Below are 10,629 nucleotides of genomic sequence, written 5' to 3'. Positions count from 1 at the left end.
CCAGCTTTTTTCTCTTAAAAGTGCTAATGGAGGCCAGGCAAAGAAAGGTATTACACTGATAGAATGAGACGACAGAAGTGTTGGGTGAGTGGTGATTTCAGCTACCAGAGTTACAGAAGTAGTTTGCTTAGAGACAGACACAAACATTTTAATTGGTCATCATAAATGATAATGAGTAGAAAACATAGTGAAATTAAGTGCGTCCTAATAAAGTAAGGTATGTTAAATTGCACTGAAGGAAACTTCAGCAATGCTTCTTGACATGATTAATGTACTCATGGCAATGTGGCTAATGAAGGTTGTTTGCATTTATATGCTGCCTGTTGCTTCCCTCAGTAGAGAAATAATTTGAACTGCACTCAGTTACACTGCAGAACAGCAATTGTAAGATTACCTTACAGTAGTCTTTACATTTATTTTTAACCATTGTATCAACAGTAATACAGCTATGATTGATTTAACCCATGTCTTGTATAACGCTCTGTAGGGTAGGCCCAGATGACACTATCACAAAAATAATTTGGATTTTCAGTTTTATGTTCTTTAATAGTAAAAGGTTTTAATATTTTTTTTTTTCTTCACAGACTTTAAGATCGTGACCTTTCTCGTTCTTCACTTTCTTTTAAAATATTTATTTCGTTCTTTGAGATGAGCTTATATATTCAGTGTGGAATTTCTTCTTTTTGCACGTTGCTTCCTCCTTGGTTGTGTTAACTGTATAGCAAACTTTCATTTCAAGAAGTTAGCAATCGGGAAAGGAATTTCTGCACGCTGTATATCTTGTCTTCAACTAAAATAGCAGAAGCTCATGAAATCTTGACATCTTCCTAGAAGAAGATATATTGCAAACTACATGGTTAGTTCTGGAAGGATGTCTTGAAGCCCCAGCATGGGATTCTAAGTGTTCCAAAACTGTCACAACAGATGCTCTGCACAGCTCATGAGAGCAGGTTGTGTGCTGGTGGCTTCTCGATTGTGTGAAGTGCAACTATGTTCAAAAATGGTTTCTAATTTTCTAGGTGTGGGGTTAGTTATGATCTAATTACATGGCTGTCAATGGAATAACAAGACACACAAACTTGATCCAATTTGTGTAATGATTTTATTTTAAATCTTGCTCGAAATCTCTATCCCTTTTCTATTACTGTTTTTATAATGATGATGTATGTTGTTCCAAGCACTTTTTTCCCATTCATTTTTGGGGAAGAAGGGGGAGCAGGAGAGAGAAGGTTCTTAAATTTTAAATAAGCTACCTGTAACAGAATTTATTATGGGAATGAATACTTAACCAGAAACATGCTGTGGAATCACGATGCAAGCAAATTTATTATTTTTAATCCATAGGTAAAGAGACAGGAGCATAAGCTGCATAGACTGATTGGAAATGGTAACAAGCATAAAAGATACAAACCAGCTTGAAGCATAGAAAAGGAGTCATGCTTCTAGGAATGCTTGTTTGGTTGGTTGGTTTTAATACCAGTATCGGAAACAGAGTAGGGAGTGAGCAGTATTTGTAATTCCTTGGACAGCAGGGCCTGGTGACTCTGCAGCTTACAACTCGGAGTCGAAAGGACAGGACTCCGCAGCCCAGGGAGATGTGTCGGTGCCGCACTGAGCAGATGAGCTTCAGGAACAGGCGCGCTGCTGTCACACAGTGACCTGCAGAGAACGGCGGGGCAGGTAGCGGTTTTCCTCGCCCAACTCCTGCCTGGGGCCAGCTTAAAACATCAGAGTACAAACAAGAGCTATAGCAATTCCCTTTAACACCGTCTGTCCTCAGGTGGATTGAGTGCAATGAATGCAAGTCTGAGGGTGTATTTAGCTACCTGTAAGAAAAAAGTTAAGGTCTGTTTTTTTTCCCCACTGCCTAAAAAGTCCCTGCTCTTGTTTCCCTGCAAGCTGGTATTGGCATATTACATAAATAGTATTTCTCTCCCTTTAGCTGAATTACTTGTTCTAGGCCATTACAGAGGGCAAAAATACTGTCCTTGGTAAATCACTAGACTAATGCATTTTAGAAACTCAGTGATTTCAAAAAGCCTACTAATTTATGTTTAAAAATAAAATGGGAAATTACATCCATATCCTACATCTAAGAACCTAATAGGGGAAAAGGGAGACAAAGAGAGTACGAGCACCCTGCTTCAGCAACAAATAAAATAGATTGCCTTTCTGGATAAACTGAGAAAACAAAATGGAGACAAAAATAGTCTGTATCATTTGCTCACTATTTCCTCTGAACAAGAAGGTGCCATGTTTCATGCCTCACTCATTCCAGCCCTTTTTACTGACATGGAGATGTGTTTTGTGATGATCTATTTCTTCAAAATGTTTACAGGGATGTTAGAAATGTTTTGATCTCACTTGAGGTAAGTAGTGTAAACATCCTGTTATTCATCACTGCATATTGCGAAAGATACTCTTAAAGGCCATATAATGTATAGTACAGTCATTCCAGTTGTCTATAAAATGCCAATGAACTTTATAGTCAGCGTGGTTATGATTTCAAAACAAGTTAAGGGCAAATATTTCCATTTTCTTATTTTCTGTCCTCTCTTTCAGCAGAATTGCTTCAAAGGGCTAATGATTTTTGCTGAAAAAAATAAATAATCCTTGTAAATGCTGAACAGATGCTGTATATTCCACTGGAAGAGAGGAATGCTTTGAACACTTGATAATTTTGTTCAATAGTTAATGAATCTCAAGCTAGTAAATTCACTGTTTATGACTTTTGCATATGTGCGAATATATAAGAGATTTCTTTATGCTGTCTCTGCCAGTTCACCCAAATTTTTTAGAGGTCTGATTCTAACAGGACTTAACGTTTTCTTCCTGTATAAATTCCGGAGCACTCTCCCGTGCTGTGCAAGGTGGCTGCTGGCCACAGGCCTTAGAGCTCTGCTTCCCGCTGTCACCCGGCTGGAATATTGGTTCTGAGTCGTCAGCACCGTTCTGTTTGTCACTTTTGCCTATCATATGGCACAGCATTTGTTTCCTTGGGATGGGATGCATTATAGTGACTTAGATGCTTCCCTTCTGTGGTCTCTTTAATCGTAAGTACCAGTTTGTTAGAAGCTCTGGCCTTTTGCTTGTTCCAAAGGTCTGGCAAAGTCATTCTGTTTCAGGAAAGCAATGCATGATCTTTACCTGCTCTTGTACTTTCACACCTAGTTCAGACTTTGTTGTTGTTTTCACTTCCCAGGTAAGGGCAGTCACCCCCACAGAAGGTAACTGTCCTTTATCACATGCCAGGCACCCAGACATGTTCCTGAGGGTGCATAAAACCCCATGGGTCTTGTCTACTTAAGAAAATGTCACCACTTTGGCAGAGTTAAATTCTTATAATCACAATCTTTTAGAGATGCTGGAAGTTTTATTTTGACATGGCTATTGATTTTTTCAGTCCAACTCATGTTGCTGGAGAACAGCATTAAGCTAAATTAAAAAAAAAAAATAAAGCATATGCATACTCACTAAACCAATACAAAGCCACTTAAAATTTTACAGTATAGCGGTTCTTAAAATATTTTATTTAAACCAAAGCAGTTTTCCTACAATGACAATTTCAAATAAACCTGTGCCTGTTTTATGAAGAGGTGAGGATTAATTTCACCCTAGTGAAGTTAGATTCCTTCTCTAATGAGGCTTTCCTGAGCAAGTATGAGAGCAAGCTGCTAGTCACCATCAGTGTTTCTGTTGCTAAACATAATTTAGACAGAGAAAATGTGAGCGATGCACAGACATTCTCTGGATCGTGAGCCAGCAATTATATTTTTTTTCCTTTTAAATCAATATTGCATTTCTTTTTAAGTCCCACAGTTACTTCTCAGAAGTCACTGTCATACCTAGAGCCTTACAGTAGCTTAGTATAAGCAGGGAAGCTTTTTTTCCTGAAAGTTTTCTCAATTCCACTCTTCAAGTGCTCAGAAATCAATGACATTAGTGTTTATGGGTTATTTGAATGCTGCCATAAGCCTCCACCCTGAAAGATTTTGATAGTTGGTCCGTGCGGGCCTGGCCTGCGGCTGGCACCAGTTACTGCGGCTGCTGCCCGCCCAGCTCAGACCCGTCAACAGCCAGAGACCTCGGCGTGAGCCCTGGGCTCCAGCTCCAGCCAGCATACATTAAAGAATGTGTGAAGGTGAAGTATTTCTGAGGCGTGCTGCTATGTGTTTTCAGACCACACACACAAAAATAGCATTTTTCAAAGAGCCTACTTGGAGTGTCTTTTGGGTTCCGTTCTGGGGGTTGTTGATTGTTTTTTTCTTTCAGAGTCTGTGTGGAAAATAAAGGCGTATCTATATTCTGATTGCTGAATTTCTCTGTGATGACCTGTTAAACAGGCTTCTATATGCACAGAGCAGCAGCACTTATGATGACCTGACCAAAATATCCTCGTAATATTGTATTTTTGCATACATGCAAAATTAAGTACATTTATTGAAGGCGCTTCGACTTTCAGTAAGAGTTAGCTGTGCTCTAGTCTCTTTTAAGGAAAAAGTTATTAGTTCACTCCTCAATCTTCTGTTTTGCTGCGGAGTGAAGGAAATCCTCTTGTTTGGTTTTAATCAGGTATTGAGAGGCTTATGGACATGAAACAAGTCACCTGCATGTCACCCCTGAATGTTCCCAGCAGAACTTCATTGCACTTCTGGGTATGATACATGGTACCCTGAAAATATTATGAATGGAAATGTCATCTAGTGCATCACAAGCTGAAATTAAAATGAACTGGCACAAAGTATAATATTAATAAGTGAATACTACGAAATTATTTTTTCATAATAATCAAATTGTGACCGCTCTGTTAATGAATGGGAATTATTTTTTGTATTGAAATCTGTATTAAGGGCTTATCCAAAAATAACACAGGAAAAACTGTGTACAGTTACTGGAGCAAGGCATTTCTGGCAGATTTCCATGGCATCCTCAAAGTCTGTGCATTGGCCTACATTTGTCTTTCATTTAAAAATGTGGAAAATATTTTTGATAAGTGCTGACTACGGCAAAAGGCTCTGCCTTCTGAGCAGAGGGCTGAAGAACAGTCACAAGCTATACCTAAATAAAAGACATTTTAAAATTTGCAAGAAAAAGGCTCTTATGTTAGTGATGTCTTGCTTCTACAAGACAATGGATAATAAATTATTAACTGAATGAGGTAAGTAATTCCATTTCCTACTGTTTCCTGCCGTCTGTAACAAGTAATTTGAAACCTGGGAGCCTCTAATTTCTCAGGAACAAAATGCCATCTAGTGGTAACCGTGACATATTTTGAACCAGATACATTCTTGATATTGTCACAAAGTTGCTGGTTTTTTCCCCCCTTGATATTCTACATGTTACAGTGCATCAGGCTCTTGAGGGAGGAGGACAGAGGCTGGGACCAGCTTCCCCGCTCGCCGGCTGCCCCAGGGCTGCTGCCGTGGGCAGGGAGGGGACTCGGACCCTGACAAGGGGTCGATAAACTGTCACACCGAGCTGGCACGCTTCACCTTCCTGATACTTGGTAATGAAACACAAAAAATATTCATTTGGCTGGTGCTGTATGAAAAGAAGCTGAAAGGCACCTCTGTTGACTGACTCTTCATCTGTCTCCTTGTTCGTCATTCTCCAAGGAGATAAGGGGAAACCATTCCCTCTGCTCTTCTGGGGAAATGACAGGGAATGAAACAAGACTCTTTGTAGCACAGTGTGCCTGCTCAACTCCTTAGAGAAGAACACAAGCTTTTAAAAAATATCAAAATTAAAATTTGGCCTCTATGATGGACTCTTGAACAAGTAACTGCCATAAACCAGCTTCTAGAGTTGAAACTACAGGCTTTGCTTACACAGCAAAACCAAACAATTTTTAAAAATGCACTGAGACTATACTTTAAAGCATTCATCAATATAATCTTTCTATGCTTTTGCACTCTGCTGTGATAGGGGTGTTGTTGTTGTTTATGGGTCTCTTTTTCCATGCATTATTTGAATTTCTCCATCTCCTGCTCTGGGTTATCCTGTTCCACTGCAGGATGCTCACAGTAGCAGTCACAAGGGCTGGAATTAGGCTGAGAGTCTCAAAGGCATTCTGTAGGCTGGTGCAGAAATCTAGTCTGCCCTGCTGTTGTTATGGCAGAAGTCAATGAAGATGGCATGACATTGGTTCGATGGGCTGTGAAGGAGTTTGTAGATGGATAAAAAATCCTTCATTTTGATTCTCGGTTTGTATGATACTTGAAGTAAACTGCAGCCAGCTGAAGAGTCTGATGAGCAAGGGCACTGTCAGCACAGCTCGCTGAGAGTCACCCGCGAGGTCGCACTGCTGTGAGCTCATGGCCCTTGCTGTGACGCCAACACCGGCACTCGTGCCCTCACCTGGCCCTCTGGGACGCTGCTGTCACCTGCCCAGGCCGTGGCATCGGCAACGGTCAACACAGCGGCAAATATAAGAGAAGGGAGCAGGAACAGGAGTGGAGCAGCACTGGATTAGGCGGGGGCAAATTGTCATGGAAGTACATTTTGGTAGGCAGAGTTGGAAGACTTTGGGGAGTGTTAGCAAGTGCAGCCTTGAAAGCATCAAGAAACCTGTCTTGTTTGTTGTACCTAAAAATACATGAGGAAATCCCTAGATCTGGGACGATTTCTTAAAGCTAGAATAGCGACTTCCTCTGAGTAACAACTGTGGTCTTACAGGTGGTGTAGCTGCATCTGCCCTTCACTTGCAAGTTTTCAGAGCAGTAGGATGCTTTGAAGGGGATAAGATTGTTCACAGGCAGGAGGAAGGTGTTTTGTTGCATGCACAGGAAATAAAATAGATCTTAAAAGCAAATGGCCATGCCATCAAACCTTGAAATAGAGGGAAAAGATTAGTGAAAGCAATCAGATTAGTAACGATCCATCTGAACTTTGCATCTATGTTTTCTGAAGTTATCTGGCTATAAAGCTAAATACAAATGTAAGTGAATCCATATATAGTGCTGAGACAACATTTTTCATTCCTTCAAAGGAACCGAATTTTGGAAGAATTAAACCAGGAATTAATTTTATATATATATATATATGTATATATGTATATTTATATATATGTTTGATTTGAGATCTCATGAGCTTGTAATTGAATGCATGAAGTTGAATTCCAGGTCTGAGGTTGGTGTGATGATGTGCAAGTCAGATTGCAAGATCAGTTGTGTGATCTCCGATTTTGTTTAAAATTAAACTGCTGCACGCACAGCTGAAAAGTTGCCAAGTCTTAGTAATTGTCTCTGGCATTGTCAATTTAGGACCGGGATATCTGCTAATTTAGTTTTGCTTTGTTGAGGGGCTTTCCACATGTCTTGGTTAACAATAAGGAAAATGTGCACAACCATGGGATGTAATGATTTTATTGTTAAAGAAAGGGGAAATACCACTTTTTTCCTCCCTTTCCCTTTCCTCCCTCCCCAAGAAAAAACAGTGAGATCAGGTACAGAAATGAGAAATCTCTCTGTGGGGATCACATAATAGATTATGTTTTTTGGCACAGATTAAAGGGCTCAGAAAGGATCAGATAATTTTGTCCTTTCATAAGGAATCTTATTGTTGTAAATTTACAGTTCACTAAAACTATTGTGAGACTGACAGATCAATTAATGAATAGTGAAAATCTCAAATCCTAATTAAATCCCACTACTGCTTCTAGGATTGGTTTATCTCCTCTCCAGGAATACTTGATTTAAACAGCTCATTTAACAGGAAAAGCTATTGATCCCTTCAATGACACTTCAGAATCATTAAGAAGAAAAACTCTAATCTCCTTCAGCTCTTTGAAGTTGCTTTGGTTGATGTCATCTTTCTGCGAACCTGAAAAGCTAATGCTGGTCTTCTAAGATATTTCCAACATTATTCTGTGCTGCTTTTTGCGCCCTGTGCCATGACCTGCCTGCTTGCAGCGTCAGCTGCACTGAGTGCAGTGAAGCGGAGACGTCCCACGAGTGCCTGTGCTTCCTTCCTCGCTTTGGAAGGTTTTATATTGTCTTCCAAAAGTATTCCTGGTTGAAGAAAACACACCACTCTCAGAGATTCATTGAGCTGCAAAGTAGTTATCCAGTGCTTCTGCTGTCTCAACACTTTAAAACTTGGACATATTAATAGCAGCATCTTCAGGTCATTAAAGTTCATTTTACAGAAGCACTTGATAGCTAGATTGGAAACGTTTTGAGAATTTCCTGCTGTACAGACATACACAAAGTTCACTTCTTTTTCATATAGTCCATTTTCTAAACTTAAAATTTGAGGCAGTTTGCCTTACCAAGGCCCATACATCCCTGTTCATATAAAGCACATTACTGAGCTTTAAAACACCCTTAAATGTTTCAAGTGCCTTAAAACTTGGACATTCTTTCAAAGAACCCTACGTATCCTGGAAGATGCAACTCTGAGAAGCAAGTTGCACTGGATAACTAATAGCCTCATTTAAAGAAATTGCTTTTGAATGGCTTCAGTAACATGTACATTGGCTTCTCTAAAAATGTATAAATCACTTCAAGGATTCTAGTATTAGAAAATGAAATAATTACACTAAGAGCATGTATGTTCCATGGAGCACTTCAGAACTGCAGGTTTAGGTTGCTTATGAGAAGGTTTAATTTCTTTAGCAATTCTTCAAAGCCGTCTAGTGGATCTAGAGGGGAATCCACTGGATCTAGAAGTCTGGATTGCATGAAGAATCACTGCCAATTCTGTGGCACAGCTTATGGCTTCAAGTAGGAGATCATCTGCTCAGGGTTAAAGACATTTTGAAAGCTGGGACTAGAAGTATCTTTGCAGATCTTTTTTGCTGGATAGCTTGTTCTTAGTTTATAGGGGTTATAGATGAAATTATGCTCGTAATGGTTTATTCCTAAGACTGTTTTGCCAATGGCTTGCCTTCTGTTTTTTTACTTGCAATTTCCAATTTTTTTTTTTCAAATATATACAGGCACTACTTCAACTAATGCCTTAATATGTATTTCTAAGCATGGTATAAAAAGGAAATATTATGAAAGTTAACTAGAAGCTGTAAGCTGCATTTAATAGCCAGTATAAACACACTTAGATGTTTTATAGCCATCAGTATTATCTCCTTTGACACTTGAGGCTTGTCCCTAGGAGACAGAAAGCAGAAACTTCCTGGAATTTCTTTAATTAGCCTGTTCATTTCACTCAATAAAACAAGCAATCAAAAACATATTGTGTTTCATACACAGGACTCTTAAAACGTAACTTAGACTAGGTAGCTCTTACATTTCGCCAAGAGTGCAAGAAATGTTGAAATTTCCTAATATTTTAATGATTTTATTAATAGCTGATCTCGCATTAGAAGTCTGTGCTGATGGAATATGCTAGTAAGTGTGCACATGAGCAATAAGAAAGCTCATAAAAACTCTGGTGTTAAAGTCTATTCAAATCAGCTGCAAATTAAAATGCCCTTTGACGGTTATAAACAGTTTAGTCACTCACCTATCTTGATACTTCTCGCTCTAAACATCACTGGGAACCTGTTGTGAGAGGGAAGCTCCAAGTGTCAGCATAAACCCCAACGCGGTGAGCAACCACAAGCCACAGTGAACATGAGGGCGACCAGCCCCTTGTTTGCATGCTCACACGCTGGGGGAAGGTAAGGCTCACTCAGTTGTGGTCAAATCTAGCAATTTAAGTGATTGTGATTATGAAAGGAATTTGGGTAGCTCTGGATTTCCCCTTTCCACGTAGCACGCTTCATTTTCTAATCCTTTTCCAGCCTCCATCCCTAGACATGCGGGAGGCAGGAAGAACTGCCCTTCCTCCACGCAACTCTAGTGCTGGAAGTAGCTGTAAATGTGTTTGAAGGTATTAGAGGAGCTCAAGGTTTATTAAACAAATAATAAAGGTGAAAGCTTGGAAGAAAATAGGAATGAGGCAGTTCTTGACATGAAAGACAGGGCAGGATACCTGTCAGAAAACCTGAAAGCAGCCAGCTAATTCAGGTGGTGCGCCTCACAGGTACCTCGTCCAGAATTTTCTGTTCTCCAGCCCAGGTTCGTGAGCAGAGTGAGAGCAGAGATGTAACTGAGGGGGACAAAGGTGGATGCTCTTGCGAAGTGCTGCTAGTTTTATTTGTGGCATGGGAAAAGCTGGCTGTGAAGAGTAATTCAGATGCAGGTTTTCTTTTTAATGGAAATTACATCAAAGATTAAGTTAGTATGATTTTTGCCAAGATACACAGATAATATCTACTATACCCTACCCATAGTACCTGTTTGTGGTGTAATTCTCATCATGTTCAAGTGCACTTCTTGGAAATCTAATTAAGTGGGAGCCATAATGTAAAGTCCTGAGGAATCATTTTAGAAAGGACTTTACTCAGGAAACATAGGCAAGATGAAGCTTTTTTCCTTTGATGCAGTTTCATTCAAAAATGGCATAATGTCTCATAACATCAGTCTAAACCCAGCAAATTGTTTAGATGTTAAGCAAACAGCTTTAGTTTAATTTTAAGATTGTATTCCTGTGCTGCTTCCCCTTAGATCTTGTGGCATTCACTTCTAGTGTAACCAGAAAAAAATTGGGCTCTAAAGGTTGTCCTTGTTACATCTGTCTGTTAAACATTTTTTCATGTCCCGGAGAGCCCAAGGCAGTCACGTTAAGCCC

The sequence above is a fragment of the Columba livia genome, chromosome 7 (assembly GCF_036013475.1).
Source record: "Columba livia isolate bColLiv1 breed racing homer chromosome 7, bColLiv1.pat.W.v2, whole genome shotgun sequence".
NCBI classification, from domain to species: Eukaryota; Metazoa; Chordata; class Aves; order Columbiformes; family Columbidae; genus Columba; species Columba livia.
Note: the sequence above shows the minus strand (reverse complement) of the source record.